Source organism: Vulpes lagopus, chromosome 7, assembly GCF_018345385.1.
Source record: "Vulpes lagopus strain Blue_001 chromosome 7, ASM1834538v1, whole genome shotgun sequence".
Lineage (NCBI taxonomy): Eukaryota > Metazoa > Chordata > Mammalia > Carnivora > Canidae > Vulpes > Vulpes lagopus.
This window is the reverse complement of record NC_054830.1, coordinates 43,210,790-43,236,729: the sequence shown is the minus strand read 5'-3', so window position 1 is coordinate 43,236,729 and position 25,940 is coordinate 43,210,790. Positions and strand designations below refer to the sequence as shown.

The following is a 25,940-nucleotide window of genomic DNA, read 5'->3' as shown; positions in this document are numbered from 1 at the left end:
GCTTCTTTACAGCCAAGTGTGATTTTTCTGCAGCGCCAGCCGAAAGCAGCTCAGCACAACTGTCTCCTGCTAACATCTGATTTTCATACACAAAATCCCCATTAGTACCTTTACCACCTTGTAAAAGATAAGAGTTTGGGGTGCAACTAGCTGCTCCTACATCACCCTCGTGGGGGCATTTCTTGAACCCTATGTGCATAATCCCTTAACTGGCACTTAGGGTTTAACAACATTCAGTTTCTGCCCACCTATAAGAATATGAACAGTGATTTTGAATCCTGGCCCCAGAATCAAGATGGAACTGAGACTGAATCCCAACTCTACCAAAGATATACGGAGAGATACTGGGAAACTTAATCACCCTGAACCTTGATTTTTTTAATCAAATAAATAAAATGTTAGAACACACCTATAGGTAAGATTGAAAGTATCAAAGACAAATATGTGTTTGTAAGTATTAAGAACTGCCTGGCATACCATAAGGTACTCAAAATATGTAAGCTGCTACGCATGAAAACTCTCCCATTTCTGCTGAATAAAACTCAATGTCATTTGGTTAAGGGAAGATCATCTTCCTTCTGTCCTTGAGGGAGGGAAAAAAAATCCTTGAGAAAGTAAATTCTCACCATCCACAAGAGGAAGACTTTCCAACATTGTGGGGGAAAAAAAACAAAACTATGAACATCAAGAATTCTGTTTTGTGTGAGCATGTGCTTGCTTCTGGGCATTTCTGAGCCTAAATTTCCTCAACCATAAAATGAGAGACCTGACCTGGATGTTACCTAGGGTGATTTCCACTCATTGTGTTCTATGAGTTTACTCTTCCAGTAGGATCACTAAATGATCTCACATTTATGGTAGGAGTTATACTCTATGGTTCTCTATGTAATAAAGAGAACTTGAGCTTCAGCAGTCAACACATTTGAGGTAAACTCAACATAGGACCTTTTAAAAACAGAGTAACAATAAAGACATAGAATCATTATATTGCACAGAAATGCAAGTATGTTAGGCCATTTCTTTTCAGGCTACATCATGCTTTGGGGGAAAGAAGATATTAATCAGGACTAGTTAGGCTCTCGTACAATATTCAAGGAATGTCAATGGCTTAATGGATTAAGGTTTTCTTTCTCTTCCATAAAGTCTGGTGCAATTTGCCTGGTTTGCTTCCCATTTTTCTCTGTTACATTTGCCTTGCTTATATTTTTGTTGGAGAGTGACACATACAGTTTTTTTTTTTTTTGAAGAGACATATGGTTTCTGATTAAATCAATATATAACTACTAATTAAATATTGACTGAAAGTTATTCATTTCTAGTTATTTTATGAAAAAAAATCAATGATGAAATATTAAGAGGGCTTTATGCCTTTAGTGAATAATAGCTTTAAAAGTGCCTTGAAGAAATCACCACCCACAAAATCCTATTCTATTTTATCCTTTAGGCATACTTATTATGTCTTTATTTTATAATAGTACCTACCTCTCTAAAGCAACTACTTCTTTTGTTCAAAATTATTAGCATTAGGACAAATTTGCCCTTGTATACTTATGATGCTCCTTTTATTTGATTGCTATCAACCAGTTGGTGAAGATTTTTATTTTCCTGCTATTTTTCTCCCTGTGAAGTACAGATGAGGTTAAGAGGATTATTCAGCAGCTGTGTCCAACCACCTGCTCTCCAAATCCTTGGTTTTCTCATTATCAACAAGGTTAATCCTGCACTTCCCTAAGACTTGGCATCCACCTACTTTGAAGATAGCTGTAATTATGGCTCTCCTTTAAAAGCTTCATTCTTCCAGCAAGGATCCAGTTGGCTTTTATCTTACCTCTAATCTTTTATTTCAAAGGTGGATTAAAAGGTAAAATAACCATGACCACTGCTCTAAGGCACATTCAGTCCTTGACCTTTGAGACAAGTGTCTCACTTCAAAACACATCTTAATGGAAAGCATAGATGTCTCTAATTCTTCCATGCCCTGCCCCCAACAGCCTCACCAGAGATATGTTAACATCCTCTTGTTGTGTGATAGTTCATCCTTTGCAGATAAAATGAACTGTTGTTTCCTTTCAATTTCTCTTCACAGTTCCCCAAGTTTAAGCTTCTCAAATTTCTCTAGCTCGTTTCTGGTTATTTGTTTCAATGTACTCGGGTGCTTTATATTGGACCATCAGCACTACATCTGAAATCTTATTCCACTTTGTATTTGAATGTCTCCACTGGGTAATATTATCCCAGTCCATGTGTTTGTGAAAACAGAGCTATGCTGACAGTTTGCAGACAGTCTATCAGTCCTTGCAAGCCTGGATTTTATTTAAGAATTTATTTATTTATTTCAGAGAGAGAGAGAGAGAGAGAGAGGGAAAGCACATGAGCAGAAGGGAGGGGCCGATAGAGAAGCAGACTCTCCACCAAGTAGGGAGCCCTGCACAGGGCTGGATCACAGGACCATGGTTCTTTAAACATGGACGATGGGATCATGACCTGAGTCAAAGGCAGATGCTTAACTGACTGATCCACCCAACTGCCCAATCAAGCTTGGGTTTTAGTAAATTTTCTATACAATCTTCAGATAGATCGTTCTTATTTTTTCTTTAAAATTTATGTGGCTGGGATCCCTGGGTGGCGCAGCAGTTTGGCGCCTGCCTTTGGCCCAGGGCGCAATCCTGAAGACCCGGGATCGAATCCCACATCAGGCTCCCGGTGCATGGAGCCTGCTTCTCCCTCCGCCTGTGTCTCTGCCTCTCTCTCTCTCTCTGTGACTATCATAAATAAATTAAAAAAATTAAAAAAAATTTTTTTTTTTTAAATTTATGTAGCTAAAAGGAAACTGACAGCAACTAATTGGCCTTTGGTTAATATCTATTACCACATCTTTATAATGCTCAAAACCTGGAGTCTATATGGTTTTGGGACCACTTTCAAAGAGGAGACTCCAAAGAGTGTTTTGTATGATCTCTGAAGTTTACATACCTTCACTCCATGTGTAATTAAAAGGGGGATCCTGTACTAAATATCCTCAAGATTTTGTTTTGCAATTTTGACAAGCTACTGTATGTCTTAGTTTAAACATGGCAAGATAAAAATGTACCCCATTTTCTTTCTTTCTATAATGAGAGAAATAACCCAGGCTAACTCTAGAAGGTCTTGAAAAAGTACATTACAGCAATCCATGGATGCTTTATATTAAAGTTATCTTTTGAGAGCCTTATAATTCTAAACTAATTTCATTCAATCCATAGATTTAATCTATGGATTGATGATCCTTTAAACATGGTTACTTATAAAATCCCACAAACTAAATTGAGTCAAGACATAGTTTTTCAGTAACATATGTTAAAAATAGTTTAGCTAGAAATAATCGTATAAATATTAGAATAGTGGGAATGAAGTAGGGGCTTTCCTAAAAACATATCTGTTCTAAACATGCTTAGTGAGAAGAGAATCCATTTATCTAAGTCACTGATAAATGACTTTATCCCAGCCTTTTACTTTATAGATAGGAAAACAACAAAGTTTATGGATTTCTGTAATATCATACATATGGTTAATATTAAAGTAGAAAACAAGACAGGAGACCTGATATTCAATCTGTTTTTTCTTCCCATTAGTTCACATTTAGAGAGATGTGTCACTAGGTCATAGGATCATTGTGGAAAATGTAATTTAAGCACCTTTTCTTTCAGAGTAGAAACCTGGTTCTAGAAACTGCCAGTTTTAATAACATGGTAGACTTGACTAAGATAGATCAATGCTCACCTGTAAACACAGATAAGAAATGAATAAAATATAACCAAAACAATGTATTTAAAAATTCTGCCAAGTTTAAACAAATGAAAGGAAATTCTGAAGATATCATAAAAGAGAAGAGGAATCAAAGACTAAATAAACATTAAGTTTCAGTTACTATGGTGGTAATTCAGAGCCTTCACTGGTTCAGTGCTCTGGGTTCAAGGAGTAGTAAACCAGGGAACTAATGCCACATTAGACAGTGGGCCACAGGGAGATAGATCTGAAATTCTTATATAAAATACAGATCTCCCAGGTCAATGAACACAAAATAAAAAAACTATGTAAAATGACTTAAAAAACAAGTAAGAAATCTTGTTATCCTTCCTGGAGTCAATGTATCTCCTATAAGAAACTGAGATCACAAGTGTTTGTCAAGCTTGAATATATGATCTAAATGTATAATACCCATGAAATATAGCACCTTAACACAAAAAATGGTCTAGAACTCTTTAAATTCAGGCATAGATTTTTAAAGTTCCCAATTGCTAAAAGCAAAAACAAAGCCACTTCTTGGAGCATGCTTTCACAACATAGGGTACACAGCATTCTCACAATAAAAAGATTTGATTTAAACTCACAATAGAAAATTATAAATTAAAGAGAAAAAAAAAGAAACTATCACAAAAAAGAATCAGGTTACACATTAAAAAGAATATGACATAGGAGCACTAATAATACAAATTATGAACTTGAATAGAATACAGAAGTCATTAAAATGATTACAGATAAAAAGGAATTGAGCCCATAATAAAACAACAGAATGCTGTGATTAAAAACAAAACCAGAAAGATGAACCAAATGAAACTTGTAGAAATTTTAAAAATTACAATAATTGAAGTTTTAAAAACCCAACAAACATTTAGGGTTGAACTTAAGTGCCTTTCACAAATATTCTGGCTCTTCTTTATGTCTAGGCATATGTTGAGATTATATTTCCTGCCCTCTTGATAGTCACTCACAGCCAGGGCCCTCTTGATAGTCACTCACAGCCAGGTGAATTCTTTTTTCAATGAAATGTGAGTAAAAATGATATATAGATACTGGGAAGAACCTCTCATAATCCACCAGGTTTTCTTATTTTGCTTCACTAATCAATGGCAACTCCATCAATCAAAAATATAACAAACAGATTTTGCCTATTAACTTGCACTGGTCATGTAACATAATAAAATAAACTGCTGTTGTTTTAGCTCATGAGATTTGGGGTCATTTGCTAATGCAGCATAAACTAGTTATCTTCATTGCTTTAAAAAAATTAAATGGCAGGGTAGACACTGATGAAGAAACAATTTAAAAATTGAAGGAGGAATCTAAAAAATTTCCCCTTAATACAAAATGGAAATGTAAAGAAATATGAAATATGAAAGGAATTCTGGATAGGATACATAAATGGTGCAAAATAAACATGTCAACATTCAAATAAATGGTAAATAAGAGTTTTACAAGACTAAAAAAAATGTCTTCAGATTGAAAGTGGAGTATTACATAAGAAAAACTAAAAATGAATGCATAACTGGGCATATTGTAATGAAAATGCAAAATTCCACTCACAAAGTCTTAAAAGCAGACACAAAAAAAACAGATCACAAAAGATCAATTTGACTAACAGAAAATTATCTATAGTAATGAAGAATTGAAAACAATTAAAATATCTTCAAAGTATTGAGAGTAAAAAATTGTCAACTACAAATTACAAAGCTTCTTAAACATTATTCAAAATTAATGATAAAGAATAATATTTCAAGATAAAATTATAGAATATACCATTATGAGAACTAGCTAAAAGAATTATTTCATGGATATCTTAAAAATAACTTGAATTCAAAGGAAGTGGGATGCTGTAAGCAATGATAAACAATAAACTGATACAATATGTAGGAAAATATGCATAAGTTAAGTTGTAACTATATTAAACATAACAATAATAATTATTAACAATTGGAAGATAAAGTTGAATTAAATACTAATTTATGTATATAACCATAACTTGCAACTTTGGGTGGTACAATTACAATTAAACGATTTTGGTTTTAATAATGTTAAATTCAACATTGATAACTTTATAAATTCTAGGAAACTTATGAGAAACAGAAATAGAGACTAGGACAAGATAGCAGAAGAGTAGGGGTCCTCAACTCACCTGGCCCCACAAACTTACCTAGATAACTTTCAAAAGACACTGAACACCTACAAATTCGAACTGAGATATAAAGAGAGAACAGCTGGAATGTTACAATGAGAAAAGTCTTCTTTTCTAACAAGGTAGGAAGGCAAACAAAAGAAAAAAGAAATAAAGTGAGGGAGGAGAACCATGACTAGCAGGGCTACAGTGGAGCAGCTAAAGACTCTGGGGTATGAAAGCCCAGGACTGGAGAAGCAGGAACTTTAAAAATCCATGCCTCAGTTTTCCTAACAGAACAGTGCTTAGCAGGAGGATCAGTGAAACATCAAGATTCCTGGAGTCACTATAAGAGGAGGGGCAAATAAAAATTAAAAAAAAAAAAAAAAAAAAAAGGGATCCCTGGGTGGCGCAGCGGCTTAGTGCCTGCCTTTGGCCCAGGGCGCGATCCTGGAGACCCGGGATCGAATCCCACATCGGGCTCCCGGTGCATGGAGCCTGCTTCTCCCTCTGCCTATGTCTCTGCCTCTCTCTCTCTCTCTGTGTGTAACTATCATAAATAAATAAAAATTAAAAAAAAAAAAAAGAGGAGGGGCATGTGGGGGAAAGCTCACTGCAAGCTGCGGTCAGATCTCAGTAAAGGGCTGGAGCCCCACAGCCCTTGGAGCATTTGGGAGAAGCCCAAAGGTTACACGGGTTGGCTCCAGAGCTGCTTTTTCACTACAGCCTGGTAAGAGACAGGGGTGACTGTTCTTTGTTCCCTTTAGGAGAGGTGGTCCCCTAGATGGTGGGTGCAGGGCCCTGGATCTGAGGGTGCCAAAGTGGACAAAGCTGGCTATCTTCCGTTCCCCCTGGGAGAGGCAGAAGAGGGGAGGGCACAGGAAAACAAGAACTTTCTGCCAGTGGGTGCCCAGCAAGCTATGCAGATCAGTGTACCCGCACCTGCCCCCAGGAGAAATGAGAAGAGTATAAAATGGGAGACTGTGGTTAGTTACTCACGAGGAGCTCGACTCCAGAGCTGGAAATCTGGCTGGCACCATGTTTTTTTCCTCTTTCTTTCACCTTGCACCTGGGCACCGTTGCACAGTCAGTGCCTCTAGGGAACAAAGGCCAAACAGAATAGACAGCTCATATTGAGCCAAGCACATGGGAAGGGGTGGGGCATCTCCACTCAGGCACAGACACCTGAGAATCAGGGCAGCAGAACCCTCCTCCACAAGAACTGCTGGAAGAACAAGGAAAGAGCAAGTTTACTGAACAAGCAGCACTGGAAAGCTCCAGGACTGAGAGAAAATAGTATATAGAACTAGAGGGTCCTTTTTTATTATTATTATTATTATTACAACTCATTTTTATACCAGACTAAAAATTTCCAATATTTTTTCTCTTTTCCCACCTTAACTACAATATTTTACTAACCTTTTGTTTTTAAGTTTTTTCCTTTTTGAATTTCATATTTCTACAATTATGGCTTAGATATATTTTTCACTTCTGGATTCCCTTCAACGTCTTCAACTTAATCTTGGTAGATATAAAAGATATGGGTATTTGATTTTTGTTTTTCTGGTCTTGTTTTTTTTTACAATTGTGGAATTTAGTACCTTCTAACACATGACCTAAATACACCCAAAACCAAGTGGAACATCATGTTGGTCCATTCTGTGAGATTCTATTTTCTCTTCCTTCCCATTCTGCCCCCCTCTTTTATCTTGTTTATGTTTTTGTGGTCAATGATGGGTCTTTATATAAGTATTGCTGGTTTATATAAATTTGGGATTGAGCATCTTCTAACATACAGAACAAAATACACTCAGAACCAAAGGATTACTCTTTCAGACCCCTCAGGGAGACTACATTCTCTCTCTACTACCACTTCCTCACCACCACCATCCTCCCCTCATTTTTTTCTCTTTTCTTTTTATTCTTCTTTGTTGTTGTATTTTTATTTTTTAGTAATTTGTTTTAATATTTTTCACTTTAGTGGTCCCTTTATTTTGTTCTGTTCTTCTTTTTCTTTTATTTTCTGGTCTCTGATCTCTTTGAAATTACCAAGGGTATATTTTACTTAGGTCATGGTTAATATTTCTGACTCAGCTCACTCATATATCCACTCTGCACTAGAAAAGATAACTAGAAGGAAGAATTCCCCACAAAAGAAAGAATCAAGAGCAATACTCTCTGCCACAAAATTACAGAGTTTGGATTTAAGAAATTCAATTCAGAAGTACAATTATAATGCTACTGGTGGCTCTGGAAAAAAGCATAAGGGACTCTAGAAGCTTCGTTACTACACAATTGATATCTAATCAGGCTGGAATTAAAAGTAATAAGAGGATATTTTCACAATGACCAAGTTGGAGATGCAATCCAAACTGGATGCTCTAACTGCTAGGGTTAATTAGGTGGAAGAAAGGGTTAGTAACATAGAATACAAGTTAAGGGAAAAGATGGAAGCTGAGGAAAAAAGAGAAAAACAATTAAGAGCCCAGAGGAAAGGCTAAGGGAAATAAATGATAGCTTGAAAAGGAAGAATATACATCTAATTGGGATTCCAGAAGAGGCTGAGAGAGGACCACAAAGTATATTTGAACCAATCATAGTTGAGAAATTCCCTAAGTTCGGAAAGGAAGAAGGTATTCAGATCCAAAATACAGAGAGGACACCCCAAAACTCAATAAAAAAACATTCAACACCTTGACATTTAATAGTGAAACTTGCAAATTTCAAAAAGAGAAAATTCTTAAAGCAGCTCGAGACAAGAGATTCTAAACTTATATGGAGAAAAATATCAGATTAACAGCAGATGTTTCCACAGAGACCTGGAAGGCCAGAAAGGGCTGGCATGATATATAGAGGGTACTAAATGAGAAGAACATGCAGCCAAAAATACCTTATCCAGCAATGCTGTCACTCAGAATAGGAGAGATAAAGAGTTTCCAGGATAGGCAGAAACTGAAAGAATATGTGACCACCAAACCAGCTCTGCAAGAAATATTAAGGGGGACCCTGTAAAAGAAAGACGGAGTAAGCTACAAAAATAGGGACTGAATAGGTAACACAATGACACTAAATTCATATCTTTCAATAGTAACTCTGTACATGAATGGGCTAAATGACCGCATCAAAAGACGCACATATCAGACTGGATAAGAAAGCAAGACCCATTTATATGCTGTCTACAAGAGACTAATTTTAGACCTAAAATTTTCAGACTTCCAGCCTGAAAATGAAGGGGTGGGAAACCGTTTACCATTCAAATGGTCCTCAAAAGAAAGCTTGGGGTAGCAATCCTCATATCAGATAAATTAGAGCTTATACTAAAGACTGTAGTAAGAGATGAAGAGAGACACTATACCATAGTTAAAGGGTCTATTAAAAAATAATTGACCTAACAATCATGAATATTTATTGCCCTAATACGGGAGCCACCAAGTATATCAATCAAAAACAAAAGTAAAGAGATACTTAGATAATGATACACTAATAATAGGAGACTTCAAGGTGGCACTTTCAGCAAATAACAGATCTTCTAGGGATACCATCACCAAAGAAACAAGGACCTTGAATGATACACTGGACCAGATGGATTTCACAGACACATACAGAATATTCCATCCAAACGCAACTGAATACACATTCTTCTTAAGTGCACATGGAACTTTCTCCAGAATAGACCACACACTGAGTCACAAATCAGGTTTCAACCATTACCAAAAGACTGCTATCATCCTCTGCATATTTTCAGACCACAATGCTTTGAAACTAGAACTCAACCAGAAGTTTCTGGAGGAAACTCAAACACATGAAGGTTAAAGAGCATCCTACTAAATGATGAATGGGTCAACCAGGAAATTAGAGAAGAATTTTTAAAAATTCATGGAAACTAATGAAAAAAAAAAACTGGTCAAAATCTTTGGGATACATCAAAAGTGGTCCTAAGAGGGAAATACATTGCAATACAAGCCTCCCACAGAAAACTGGAAAAAACTCAAATACACAAGCTAACCTCCCACCTAAAGGAATTGGAGAAAGAACAGCAAATAAAGCTTATACCAAGCAGAAGAAGAGAGATAATAAAGATTACAGCAGAATTCAATGGAACAGAGAACAAAATAACTGTAAAACAAATCAACAAATCCAGGAGCTGGTTCTTTGAAAGAATTAATAAGATAGATAAGCCCCTAGCGAGCTTTATTAAGAAGAAAAAGAGAAAAGACTCAAATTAACAAAATGATAAATGAAAGAGGAGAGATCACAACGAATATGAATGAAATATGGAAATATGAATGATTTAAAAAACATTATTATGAACAGGTATATGCCACCAAATTAGGCAATCTAGAAGAAATGGATGCATTTCTGGAAAACCACACATTACCAAAACTGGAACAGGAAGAAATAGAAAACCTGAACAGGCCAATAATCAGTGGATTATTGGAAGTTGAAACAGTCATCAAAAACCTCCCAAGACATAAAAGTCCAGGGACAGACGGCTGTCCCAGGGGAATTCTACCAAATGTTTGAAGAAGAAATAATACCTATTTTACTAAAGCTGTTCCGAAGGATAGAAAGGGACAGAATACTTCCAAACTCCTTTTATGAAGCCAGCATTGGGCAGCCCGGGTGGCTCAGCGGTTTAGCGCTGCCTGCAGCCCAAGGCCTGATCCTGGAGTCTCTGGATTGAGTCCCACGTGAGGCTCTCCCTGCAGGGAGCCTGCTTCTCCCTCTGCCTGTGTCTCTGCCTGTCTATCTCTGTATCTCTCATGCATCAGTAAGTAAAATCTTAAAAAAAAAAAAAAAGCCAGCATTACCCTGATTCCAAAACCTGACAAAGACCCTACCAAAAAAGGAGAGAATTACAGACCAATATCCCTGATGAACACAGATGCAAAAATTCTCAACAAGATACTAGCCAATAGGATCTAACACTACATTAAGATTATTCACCATGACCAAGTGGGATTTATCCCTGGGATGCAAGGCTGGTTCAACAATCTTGAAACAATCAACATGAAAGATCACATCAACAAGAGAAAAAACAAGAATCATGATCCTCTCAATAGATGCAGAGAAAGCATCTGACAAAATACAGCATCCAATCCTGATCAAAATACTTCAGAATGTAGGGAGAGAGGGAACATTCCTCAGCATCTTAAAAGCCATCTATGAAAAGCCCACAGCAAATATCATTCTCAATGGGGAAAACTGAGAGCCTTTCCCCTAAAATCATGAACATGACAGGGATGTCTACTCTCAACACTATTATTCTACACTATTATTCTATTCTGATGTCCTAGCCTCAGCAATCAGACAACAAAAAGAAATAAAAGGCATTCAAACTGGCAAAGAAGTCAAACTCTCCCTCTTCACAGATGACATGATACTGTATACAGAAAACCCAAAGACTCCACCCCAAGATTGCTAGAACTCATACAATTCAGCAATGTGGTAGGATACAAAATCAGTGCCCAGAAATCAATGGCATTTTGGTAGCAAAATTTCTATGCTACCCAGGGCAATTTACATGTTCAATGCAATCCCTATCAAAATATCATGGACTTTCTTTACAGAGTTGGACAAATAATCTTAAGATTTGTATGGAATCAGAAAAGACCCCAAATAACTGGAGGAATTTTGAAAAAGAAAACCTAAGTGGGGGGCATCACAATGCCAGACTTAAGCTGTATTACAAAGCTGTGATTATCAAGACAGTATGGTACTGGCACAAAAACAGACACAAAGATCAATGGAACAGAATAGAAAATCCAGATTGGGGGGCCTCAACTCTGGACAGCTAATATTCAATAAAGTAGGAAAAGACTGTCCACTGGAAAAAAGACAGTCTTTTTAACAAATGGTATTGGGAAAATTGGACAGCCATGTGCAGAAGAATGAAACTAGACCATTCTCTTACACCATACACAAATATAAACTCAAAATGGTTGAATGATCTAAACGTGAAACAAGAATACATCAAAATCTCTAGAAAAGAACACAGGCAACAAGCTTTTTGATCTTGGCCACAGTAACTTCTTGCAAGATACATCTATGAAGGCAAGGGAAACAAAAGCAAAAATGAACTACTGGGACTTAATCAAGATAAAAAGCTTCTTCACAGCAAAATAAACAGTCAACAAAACTGAAAGATAACCTACAGAATGGGAGAAGATATTTGCAAATGACATATCAAATAAAGGTCTAGTATCCAAGATCTATAAAGAACTTATCAAACTCAGCACCCCAGAAACAAAAAAATCTAATCATGAAATAGGCAGAAGACATAAACAGAAACTTCTCAAAGACACACTCATGGCCAATAAGCACATGAGAAAATGCTCCGCATCACTTGTCATCAGGGATGTACAAATCAAAACCACAATGAGAGTTACCATCTCTCACCAGTGAGAACAGTGAAAATTAACAAGACAGGAAATAACAAATGTTGGAGAGGATGTGGAGAAAGGGGAACCCTCTTGCACTGTTGGAGGGAATGCGACCTGGTACAGCCACTCTGGAAAACTGTGTGGAGGTTCCTCAAAGAGTTAAAAAGATAACTGCCCTACAACCCAGCAATTGCACTGCTGGGGATTTACCCCAAAGATACAGATGTAGTGAAACACCAGGACATATGCACTCCAACATGAATAGCAGCAATGTCCTCAACAGACAAACTGCATAAGGAGCCATAATGTACTTTGACAGATGAATGGATAAATAAGATGTGGTGTATATATATATATTTTTTTTCATACACACAATGGAATATTACTGAGCCATCAGAAGAGACGAATACCCACCGTTTACTCTGACATGGTTGGAACCAGAGTATATTATGCTGAGTGAAATAAGTCCATTGAAGAAGGACAATCATCATATGGTTTCACTCATACATGGAATATAAGAAATAGTGAAAGGAATTATAGGGGAAAGGAGGGGAACTGAGTGGGAAAAATTAGAGAGGGAGACAAACCATGAGAGACTCCTTACTCTGGGAAACAAAGGGTTGTGGAAAGAGAGGAGGGTGGTGGGATGGGATAACTGAGTGATGGGCACTGAGGAGGGCACTTTTTGGGATGAGCAGTGAGTGTTTTCTATATGTTGGGAAATTGAACTTAAATTTAAAAAATGTAAATAATTATCCTTAAAAAAAGAAAAAAGAAAAAAAAACAGAAATAGAGAGAAAAATAAAAAAAATAGGAAGGAATAGTGGAATTATGAAAAACAGTCCATAAAAAGGCGAGAAAGAAGAAATAGGCAAAAACAAAAAGAAATGGTAGAAATATAAAATGGTAGAAAAATATTAAAATACTTTGATATTAAAAATAAATACAAAAATTCAACTCCCTTGATAAAAGTAGAAAAAAAAATCAAACAGAAAAATACAGCTGTACATTATTAACAGGAGACACACCTAAAATGACACGTAAAGGTTAAAAAACAAAGTAGAAGAGAATTCCTAGGCAAATGGTAATTTAAATAAAGCAGCTATAGGAGGTATGGTAATGTTAAAATCATATAAAATAAATATTATACCCAAAGGTATTACTGAGAACAACAGGAAAAGAGAAAAGTACATAATGATCACAAAGTCAACTCACCAAACAAAGCAAAACAAAAACCCAAAAATGAAAACAGAAAAATCTGATATTCAATCATCAAATTAGCTTCCCCATGTTCACACGAAATATTAGTAGTGATGCAGAACTATAATCTGTGCATGTTTTTGTCTCACTGTATTTATTTTTATTGAAGTGCAGTTGGCACACAATGTTACATTAGTTTCAGGAGTACAAAATAGTGATTGGACAAGCCTCTACATTACCTTATGCTCACCACAAATGTAGCTACCCTCCGTAGCCGTAGCCATACAACGTTATTACAATACCATTGACTATATTCCCAATGCTGCACCTTTTATAGAGGGGCTTATTCAGCCCATTACTAGAAGCCCATGTCTCCCAGTACCCCACAATCATTTGTCCATCTCCTCTACTGGTTTCCCTTCTGGCAACCATTAGTTTATTCTCTGAATTTATTGGTTTGATTCTACCTTACTTCTTTCTTCACTTGTTTTGTTATAGATAGCACATACAAGATAAATTATATGGTATATGTCTTTCTCAGACTTATTTCACTTAGTATACCCTCTAAGTCCACTCTTGATGTTGTAAATGTCAAGACACCATTCTTTTCTCTGGCTGAGTAATACGCCAGCACGTGTGTGTGAGTGTGTGTGTGTGTGTGTGTGTGTGTACATCTTCTTTATCTATTGATGTATAATTGGGGTGCTTCCATATCTTGGCTACTGTAAATAATGCTGCTATAAGCGGGGGGGTGCATATATATATTCAAATTAGTGTTTTTGTTTTCTTTTGGTAAATACTCAGCAGTGGAATAACTAGATCCTATGTTATTTCTATTTTTAATGTTTTGAGGAAACCTCATACTCTTTTTTGTAGTGGCTGCAGGACTTCACATTATTACCAATGGTGTATGAAGTTTCCTTTTTCTTCATATCCTCACCAACACTTGTTATTTCTTGTATTTTTTATTCTAACCATTCTGACACGTGCCAGGTGATATCTTATGATTTTGATTTGCACTTGTCTCATGATTAGTGATACAGAGTATCTTTTTCATGTGCCTGTTGGCCAGCTGTATGCCCTTTTTATTCCAGAGGGAAAAATGTCTATTTGTATCCTCTGCTCATTTTCAATTGTATTATTTGTTGTTTTAGTGTTGAGTTGCATGAATACTTTGTATATTTTGGAAATTAACTCCTTATCAGGTATAACAATTGTACATATCTTCTCCCATTAAGTAGGTTGTCTTTTGGTTAGGTTGATGGTTTCCTTCACTGTGCAAAAGCTTTTTTATTTGGTGTAATAGTAATAGTTTATTTTTGTTTTTGTTTCCCTCATCTGAGGAGACATATGGAGAGCAATGCTGCTAAATGTCAAAGAAATTACTGCCTGTGTTTTCTTCTAGGAGTTTTATGGCTTCAGGTCTCACATTTAGGCCTTTAATACATTTTGAGTTTTTGTGAACAATGTCTGAAAATGGTCCAGTTTCATTCTTTTGAATGTAGTTGACAGTTTTCCCAACATCATTTGTTGAAGACACTACTTTTTTCCCAGTGGCTATTCTTTCCTGCTTTGTCGAAGATCAATTGAGCATATAAATGCGGGTTTATTTCCAGGTTTTCTATTCTGTTCCATTGATCTATGTTTCTATTTTTGTGTCAGTACCATACTGTTTTTATTACTACTGCTTTGTATATAACTTGAAGTCCAAAATTGTGATGCCTCCAGATTTGCTTTTATTTTTCAAGATTGCTTTGGCTATTTGGGGTCTTTTGTGGTTCCATACAAATTTTACAGTTGTTTGTTCTAGCTCTGTGAAAAATGCTATAGGAATTTTGATAGGGGTTGCATTAAATCTGTAGACTGCTTTGGATAATGTAGGCATTTTAACAATATCAATTTTTCCACCTATGAGCATGGAATATCTTTCCATTTGTGTCAGCATCTTCAATTTCTTTCATGAACATCCTTTCATTTATTCAATAACCTATTTATCATTGCATTCTCTTCATTTTCCTCACAACACCTAACACAGTCAGTATTTTTCATTACTTGTTTAGCATCTGCCATACCTATGACCTATCAAACTCAAAAGCTGAAGGTACACATATATTTTATTTGCCACCATATCATCAGAACTTAATATAGTTTCTGACATATAATTAGGTCCCTATATATATCCTTGTTGAAAAAAAAACAAATGGCCCCAAATTCTCCTGTTATTTTGATCATTCCCCATAGCATAACCCTTCCTGTTATCCATAAAGAAAAGGATACAACAGCAATTGTATCAAATGGAGCAATTCATACAGCCACATTTTTCATAGTAAAAAGTTTCTGGGGTACCTGGATGGCTCAGTCAGTTAAGCATCTGCGTTTGGCCAGGCCATGATCCCAGGGTCCTGGATCAGCCCCCTGCTCAGCAAGGAGTCTGCTTCTACTCCTTCCTCTGCCTTTTCCCCAGCTCGTGCTCTCTGTTTCTTTCTCAAATAAATTTTTAAAAATCTTTTAAAAAAAAATGAGAAGTTCCTGCTTAGTGTTATAATCTATAATATGCTACACTGAATAACTCAATCATCTTCTATATTCCTAGACTATGATTTTAATTTCAATTTCCAAAGAGAAAGCCAAAGTTAAAAAAAGAACACTCTATGTTCGAAAGGAAAAAAATCATAAATAATAGAAATTGAAAGGCAATCGAATTTTACATTTTCAAGCAGTGATTTATTTTCTTGGTAGCAATTTAAATTGTATTCAGAACCATACACACATAGAAACATTTTAATGTAAGGCCATAGGGATGTGTTCTTTTCATTCTAACATTACCCTCATGGTATGTTAATACATTTCTCTCAGCGCAGGTAATGTTACCTCTGCTAGGGAAGGCTTTGTCGACTATCAAGAGAAATATAGCAGGAATAAAAATCATGTTTCTCTGCTAAATATTTCCCTGCTTATCAAAAGTCCCTGAGGGCTGATTAAATTCATTAAGTCCTAGCAGATATTCTAACCATTCTTCTCTTTCTGGTCAAGGCACTAGCACAAGAAAAACCAACCTTGGGACAGCTGGGCTGCCAATAATATAATGTTGTAGCCTAAAATTTATAGCCAAGTTACATTCATTTAAAAATTATAAATTATAGAGGGCCTGTTTTATAACTGACACTATGATCAGTACTCGACATTTGTTCTTCGTGACTCTTGCAATTGCCCAACAAAATGACTATTAGTGCCCTTACTTTGTAGTTTGAGGAATCTGAGGCTTACAGAGATAAAAATTGAAAAATTTTAAATGTTTATCCAATTCTGTTTGCCTCCATCACTCATAACCTTTGTATTAAACCATGAATCTTTAGATTTAGAAACCTGACTTCGTCTTTGGCCTTGGAGGATGTGTCAGGACTTTTAGAAAGATGGTACATATTGATTTGAATGACAACCTAAGGAGTCTGCTTATATTGTATCTGAAGTCTGCTTAGTAACTGTATCTGAGGGAGAAATTCTATCTTTTTAGGAAAAATGCATTTCATAATCTATTACTATATATTGAGATATATGTCATGTATAAAATTCACCATTCACTGTACAATTCAGTGGTTTTTAGTATATTCACAAGGTTGTGCAGCTATCACCACTATTTAATTTGATAATATATCATTTCAAAAAAGTAACCCTATGTTCATTAGCAGTACCCCCATGTTCTTCTCTGTCCTTAGTCCCTGGAAACAACTATTACACTTTCTATCTCTATAGTTTTGCCTATTCTGGACATTTCATATAAATGAAACCATATGTGGACTTTTGTGTCTGGCTTCTTATAATATTTTCACAATCTTTCCATGTTGTAGCATGTACCAGTACTTAATTTTCCTAATTTATTTTTAATTGACTAATATCTCACAAAAGATGAAAATTACTTATGCCAATCTAGAGAAAAAGAATGTAATTATTTTCTTCCATTGTCTGTGTGTTCATTAGACTGTTGTGGTGTTAACAAAACCAATTTACATGCTGTAAGTCCTTGAAGAATATTACAGTTTCCATTTTGCTGACCGGAAAAAGGAGTCTCAGAGAAGTCTAGTTTACCTGCTCCAACATTAAAGTAAGAATTTAAAGCACAGGGTTCTGAGCACAAAGCCAAAATTATTTTCACTTTGTTGATAGATATATGACAGGAACAACTAAATGGCCCATTCAGCCGCTGGACCTAGGATCTTTGGTTCACCAGAGACAGACTTTCAAAAGCTGAGCTAAGCTTCCACATTCCATCAATCCAGAAGTCTTTGTGCAGCTGAGGATACTGAACTCAAGGGCATGTCAGGGCCAAATAGGTAGCAAATGAAGTGGCATGGTAAACTAGAGAAGGAAGAAGAAGGCAGCTGCTGCCCAGGAAAGCCCTTCTGCCATCAAGGAGTACAAGCCTGGAGTAGGAAGATACTCTGATTTCTTCTGTAAGAGAATCTGGAAATCATCATTATATCTAAAATTGAATTTTCAAATGTTGGCAACAATTTAAAATTTATCTGTTTGGAATTAAAAGGAAAAAAAAGATGAAGAAATACATGAACTAAAATAACTGTGTTTTGAGGCTGTTTTAATCCATAAGCTACCACCTTCACAACCTGTGGTGAAAGACAAAAGGCTATAGTACCTAGAGGTGGTGCCAAGGCCATCCTTAAGGACAACCAAAAGGACATCATTACAATTTGAAAGAAGCTGATCTTCTCCTGCCTTTCCATCTTGATTCTGGAAATGTCCAACAACTTTATTGAAGTATAATTGAGATACATTTTTATTAGTTTTGGGTGTACAAGGTAATGATTCAACATTTGTATACATTGTAAAATGTTCACATTAAGTCTATTTAACATCTGTCATCAAAGTTACATTTTGTTTGTGATGAGAACTTTTAGATTTATTTTCTTATTCAAATTTACAACTCAATATTATTGACTATTGTCACCGTGCTGTATATTATATCCCCATGACTTATTTTTATAACTGGAAGCTTATTTTTTGTTTGTTGTTTAAGATTTATCCATTTAATTTTAGAGAAAGAGGAAGCATGCACATGAGTGAGTGGTGGGGGGGTGGGTGTAGAGGAGGGTGGAGAGAGAATCTCCAGCAGACTCCCTGCTAAGTGTGGAGTCAGAGGCAGGGCTGGACTCAAGGCCTGATTCTCAAGACCCTGAGATCATGACCCCAAGACCAGGACCTGAACCAAACCAAGAGTCATATGGTCAACCAACTGAGCCACCCAGACGCCTCTGGAATTGGAAGCTTGGACATCTTGATCTTCTTTACTTAGTTGGCCTTCCCTCAAGTCCCCCTCCCTTCTGGCAACTACCAATCTATTCTCTATATGTATGAGTTTGGTTTGGGTTTGATTGTTCATTTGTTTTGTTTTTTGGATTCCTGCTCTAAGTGAAATCATGCAGTATTTGTCTTTCTTTTATTGACTTATTTCACTGAGCATAATACCTTCTAGGTGATACATGATGCCACGAATGGCAAGATTTCATTCTTTTTTATAGCTGCATTTAATTACAATTGTGTGTGTATGTATATATGTACACATACATGCCACACATCTTTATCCATTCATCCATTAATGGCTATTTAGCCGATCTTGACTATTGTAAATAATGTTGCAATCAACTAATTTTCAAATTAGTATCTTTTGTTTTTGTTTTTGTTTTTGTTTTTTTGATAAATACCCAGAAGTGAAATTGCTGGATCATATAGTTTTTTCATTTTTGAGAAATTTCCATACTGTCTTTCACAGGGGCTGCCAATTTACACTCCCATCAACAGTGCATGAGGGTTCCCCTTACTCCACATCCTTGCCAATGCTTTTTATTGTCTTTTTGATTTTAGCCCTTCTGACAAGTCTGAAGTGATATCTCATTTTCATTTTGATTTGCATTTCCATGGTAATAAGTGATGTTGAATACCTTTTCAGGTGCCTGTTGGCCATCTGCATGCCCTCCTGGGAAAAATGTCTATTCAGATCCTCGGCCCAGATTTTATCTGGGTTATTCTTTTTACATTATATTATGTAGAATCTTTATATGTTTTAGATATTAACCCTTATCTGATGTATGATTTCTAAATGTAAGTTACCTTTTCATTTTATTTGTTGTTTCTTCTGCTGGCTGAAACCTTTTAGTTTGATGTAGCCCCAGTAGTTTATTTTGTTTTTGTTACTATTGCTTCGGGAGTAATTTCCAAAACGATGCTGCTAAGAACAAAGTGAAGGATCTTACTATCTATGTTTTATTCTAGTAGTTCCATAGTTTCTGGTCTTATATTCAAGTCTTTAATCCATCTTAAATTAAGTTTTGTATTTAATGTAGCATAGTGTTTTAACTTCATTCTTTGGTATGTGGTTGCTTAATCTTCCCAATACTATTTACTAAAGAGACTGTCCTTTCTTGTCTCCTTTGTCATAAATTGACCATACATGCATGGAGGCTTATTTCTGGGCCCTTTATTTTGTTCCACTGATATATTTGTCTGCTTTTATTGGCATCATAGTATTTTGATTACTGTAGTTTTATAGTATAGTCTGAAATCAGGGAAAGTGATTCCTCCAGCTACGTTCCTTTCTTCTCAGGATAGCTTTGACTAGTCAGGATCTTCTGTGGTCCCATACAAACTTTATTTTTTTGTTGTTCTATTTCTGAAAAAAATGCCATTAGAATTTTGATAAGAATTGTATTAAATATGTATATTGCTCTGGGAGGTATAGACATTTAACAACATTAATTATTCCTGTTTTCAGTGTATAAGTCTTTCATTTCTGTGATTAAATATATTCCTAAGTATTTTATTCTTTTTTCTTTTCTTTTTTTTTTTGGTATTTTATTCGTTTTGATGCAACTGCAAAGGTGACTATTTTTTTAACTTCTCTATGATAGTTCATTGTTAGTGTATAAAGATGCAACATACTTTTGTATATTGTTTTTGTGCCTTGCAACTTTACTGAATCCATTTATTCTCAGTGTCTTGGTGGACTCTTTTTTTTTTTTTTTAAGATTTAATTTACTTATTCATGAGAGACACAGAGAGAGAGAGAGAGAAGCAAAGACACTGGCAGAGGGAGAAGCAGGCTCCATGCAGGGGAGCCCGATGTGGGACTTGATCCCAGGTCTCCAGGATCATGCCCTGGGCGGAAGGTGGTGCTAAACCGCTGAGCCACCTGGGCTGCCCTGGTGGACTCTTTATGGTTTTCTACATATAAAATCACGGCATCTGTAAATAGTGATAGTTTTATGTCTTCTTTTCCAATTAAATGCCTTTCATTTATTTTTCTTGTCTAATTGTTCTGGCTAGAATTTTAAATACTATGCTGAAGTTCAGTAGCAAGAGTTTGCATTCTTGATTCTAATCTTAAGGGTAAAGCTCTCAGCTTTTTGCCATTGAATATGATGTCAATATCTTAAACTTTTAAAGACAGCAGAATTGGAACACAAAAGATGTCATTATATACTCCATTCTTTCCATAGATAATTACTGAGGATTGAATGCCATGATGTAGAAAAAAGATATTATCAGTGGCTGAGTAGGGTCCAAAATAGGAAAGCTAGCTAATCAAACAAGCAATTATCGTACAATGTGATATTCATGTTGTTCATGTTGCTATTGGCACTGAAGGAAAGCCTAAATCTAGAGAAGAAAAAACACAGAAGCCTTCCTCAAACAGTAAGTTTTTAGTTAGCAATAAAAAGAGTTGATGAAAGATGGGAGAAGGGTGCAGGGTGAGAAGAACAAAATATTTCTGAAAGCAGGAAAAGAATGAAGAAAAGCAAGAGAAAAATGTCATATTAAAACAATTTTTTAAAATTCAACCTATTCAGGAAAGGGGGTTGGTGAGAAATGAAGGAAGAGGGGTAAGCAATGGCCAAATAATAAGAACCTTCTAAAGCCATGTCAAATAGCTGGAGTTGATTCAAGGAAAACAAGGAACATTGAAAGATGTATAGGTGGTTATGATAATCTGATAAGATTTAGGAAATGATTTAAGAGGATCACTTCAGCTACTTTGTCTGGGATGGACTGTAGGTAGACAAGTCCGAGGAAATTTAAATAGAAACTAATAGCAAGTTTGATAACACTTAATACAATACAGTACAATAGTCATCACCATGAGAAAAAGCCTGGCTCCTTCTAGGATTAGAGACTATTCAGAGCAGAGGCTCCTCTAAATTTATCTACAATCAGACTCCATAACACTAACACACGCTGTCAAAACTGGTTCCACAACAGATGACCCAAATAGCTTACCTAATAGATTCATAAGAAGTAACAGTTACTGTTTTTAGCCACTGAATCTGGGAGTGGTTTGTTATAGAGCCATAGCAAATTGATTAAAAAAAAAAATACCTTACTAGATTCTTGGCTTTGGAAAAACATCTAAGGAATCAAGGAAAATAATTTTTTCTAATTTTTTTTACAATTAAGGTTGTTAAAAATAATCTTCCCCTCAGAGTCAAAAATCACGTGCTAATATATTTACCCAATGTCATTAATCTCTGTTCTGAATGACTATGTTTTTCATTTTTATCTCCTTGGGAGATAAGTTGTCCATCACAACTAATTAGTACAACTTTTAAAATGAGTTGGCATTTCATTTTATTCATCATGGGAATGAGACCCCTTCCATCACCAAACCTGTTAGTGTTTTCCCTCCCCATGAATTCCTAGTTAAATATAATAATTTTAACATCATTGATGTCACTTCTAGGGGATATATACTATTATAGGTGAACTATGTCTATAAAGATATGTTTAAATCCTAAACCCTAGAACCTGTGAACACAACCTTATTTGGAAAAATGTCCTTGCAGACATCAGCAAGTTGAGATAAGGTTGCACTGGATTAGAGTGGGCCCTCAATCCAATGACTGGTGTCCTTACCACAAACACAAATTTGAACACAGGCACACAGGGGAGAAGTCTATGTGAAGACAGAGAGGGATGTGAGTGCAGCCATTACATGCCAAGGAACACCAAAAATGTTGCCAATTATAAGAAACTAGAAGAATCAAGGATGGATCCCTCCCTCGTGGCCTTCAGGGAGTATGAGCCTGCCTATACTTCGATTTCACACTTCCAAACTACAGAACTGTAACAAAAATAAATTTCTCCTCTTTTAACTCTCCCAGTTCATGGTCCTGTGTTACAGCAGGCTTAGGAAATAAAAACAGATATTTTACCTTTTTTGGATCTGAATATTTTACGAAGGAAAAATTTGCATTTATCATAGATCATAAGTTACACTGCTTGTATCCCTAAAAGGCTTCAATTTTAAGACCTGAATATTTTTAGGGCTTAGTAACTTAATATTTGTATTCATTTGACGGATTAAATGTCCTTTCCTATAAAACCATTTGACAGAAGTGCAATAACCTTTACTTTTAGTCCTAATACTCTTTCCATGATGCCAAAATCAGAAGGTTTTGGGTTAGAAAATTAATCTGAGACACAGGAAAGCTACTACAACTATCTTTTCCAGCAAGGCCTGGGAAGGGTCTTAATTTTCTATTGTTAATTTAAAATTTTACATGATTTTACTATCTTCATTAATTTCAACCTTCAGAAAAACATTAAAATTATTTCATGTATCACTCTATAGGGAAAAGGCTCAATGTTTCCATAAAAACTAAGGATGCTAGCCAAAAGTAAAGTGAAATTAAGATAATCTTCCCTTGTGGGAAACTTACCTTTTAAGGCAGTTCTTTGGAACACATGCTGTGGAGGTATTGTATGTCAAAGATCCCTAGAATAAAAATAAAACATATACAAATAAATACATTTTTCAAGTATAAATAAGCTTATGAGTAGCTACCATTTAACCACTGCCATTCTAAAATTAAATTAGGAGGAAATGAAAATTAAATATGGTTGGTATGAATTTCCAGCTTGATAGAATTGCCCAGATGAGGAGTCAGGAAGCCAAGTTCCTTTTCTGATTTATCTCCCACTAGCTATGTGACTTTTGACAAGTCAATTCACCACTCTAGCCTTTCTTTGTTAGTATAATGGCTCTAGGAGCTTGTGATATTTTGTGGTATTCAGATTCAGTAAAAAAGAGAATTTCTAAAGAAGATATATTACAATAGCTTATAAAATAATGAAAAGGTGAACAATGAACTAGGAAATTCCTGGTGGTTTTGCTAGACATTTGAAAATGTAAAATGAGTAACAATAACAAAAACAAAATACTCTTTCCTTAAATATGGTATTATATCTTTTCTTAAAGCCAACAAATTAAATTTAATTGCAAAATAATTCTGTGCCTGAGAATATTTTCTCCTTAAGCAATACTGTTTCCCTTTAAGAAAAAAAATATTATTACTGAAAATAATTGTATATATTCATATCTTCATGTTTATGCATATGTATCTTCTAACCAAGTTTCTATTGTAGATTACCTCTCAGCAAAATAACTGCCTTATAATATTTTATAATTAAAAATATCATTTTATGTAGATATATATAGATTGGCCACTCAGAAGTATCATTATACAGGCCTGGTCTAATTTACATATAAATAAAGTATAATTGATTAAAATAGAAATATTGTATGTTCCTGATTAGCGATAAATACATTATCACTTATTAAGATTATGCTAGCTCCTGCTGGGTATCTTAATAATTCATCACTATATTAAGTACTTAACATCCTTTACTTTTAAGTTAGTATCAATAATGGTCAGAAGGTAAGAACCAAATATGTCTGTATTATATTGTTAATATATCCAGAAATGTAATTTATCTTTTTTTAATATGCTTTCTTATATATTCCCCCCAAATAAAATGCCACGAATGATTACGACAAATGAAAGGAAGTATTTCCTATGATATAGACAAAAAACCTATATTCAAGTTAATAATGAATCATAAATAAATCACCATTTGTTTTATTTTACTATAGTCAGTCACCAGCTCTATGTATGTGAGTTGACTACAAAAATTCAGTGTGTACCTCATTGTTTCCCTTTTTCTTACATTAAGGATAATCACTGATAAGAAGGTAAAGCTCTGTTTATAGCTACTGGCATTATTTGCAACTCCAGCTTACACATCAGTAACAACAGTTAAAAAATGATAATAAACCTGAAAGAACAAAAACCACAATTTTGGTCAAGGTTTCATTCTTTCTTTTCAAGTATTACTAACCTGACACACACACACACACACACACACACACACACACACATATGTACATGTGTACATAAATATATTCTTCACAGAATGCAAGTAAATATAATATTTGTCCAATGAAGGATATAGATATGAAATGAAAACTTACGTTCTAATTTTATTCATTAAATAATCATCATGTTCCTCTTTTTTAAAAGCACAAGTTCTGGGAGTCCTGTCTGACATGGGATAATGATTCATTATTTACTAGACATGTGATCTTGAGCAATTCATTAACTGACATAAGCCTCAATCTCACCTGTAAAATGGGGACAACAGCATTATTCAACCTCAGTGAGAAACTGAAAATTAAATAACATAATGCCATTTAGGTATTGAGTTTTCTACTTGGCATATGGCACGCCAGTAGTAATATTATAGTAACAGTGGTAAAAGATTCTCTTATATTATAAGTGGTTTCATGAAGAAGGATTATATACACAAAAAGCAAAGTCAGAACCGAAAAACATTACATACTACCACATATTTTCCCACTGTCTAAAATATTTAGCATTAAACTCATCCCTTTGGTTTTTGGAATTGCTCCCAGGGGGGAACACTGGCCAAATGAAATTACCTGTTAGATGGCCTACATCATGAATACATTTATCAGATTTGTTAGCTGTCATGGAGCAAAGAACAAGAGAATGGAAGGTAGGTTGGAAGGGTTGGAAAAGTTAAGGAGGAATATCTGGGACTGATCCCAAGAAGATCTCTGAATCAACATTTGTACCTTAAAGAACTTGTCTCATCCATAGCTCCTGGAAAAGACTGCCCTAAGTATTATGTCATTAAATCTCATTGTCCTGAGTGATGGAACAAGGAGGAAGGCTTGACCCACATTAAGCCTGACAGGAGGGGATCCCTGGGTGGCGCAGCGGTTTGGCGCCTGCCTTTGGCCCAGGGCGCAATCCTGGAGACCCGGGATCGAATCCCACATCGGGCTCCCGGTGCATGGAGCCTGCTTCTCCCTCTGCCTGTGTCTCTGCCTCTCTCTCTCTCTCTCTCTCTGTGACTATCATAAATAAATAAAAATAAAAAAAAAAGCCTGACAGGATTCTCTCTCAGAGATTCTAAACTGCACCACTGAAGAGTTTAACGCAAGTCTGCTAAGACAATCAGAGAATGAAACAGACATTCTGAAAAAACTAAGTTGGGATAACATACACCCTTAATCCTGATCCCCATATTAAAAATAAGATAAGAAGGGTGACAAATAGCCACATCTCCTGCCTTTA

General features: G+C 35.5%; 1 protein-coding gene across 9 annotated transcripts in view; it reads right to left on the bottom strand.

The window, feature by feature from the left end:
* CNTN4 (contactin 4) overlaps positions 1-25,940 on the bottom strand; it is a 913,336-nt gene that overhangs the window by 652,742 nt on the left and 234,654 nt on the right. For 6 of the 9 annotated variants that reach the window (XM_041761632.1, XM_041761630.1, XM_041761628.1 and 3 more), the window contains one exon: positions 23,220-23,275. The gene's annotated coding sequence lies outside the window, so the exon portion shown is untranslated. Of the gene's footprint in view, positions 1-6,910; positions 7,008-23,219; positions 23,276-24,961; positions 24,981-25,940 lie in introns of those variants that run through there. The other 3 variants (XM_041761629.1, XM_041761634.1, XM_041761635.1) reach the window with 2 other exon arrangements.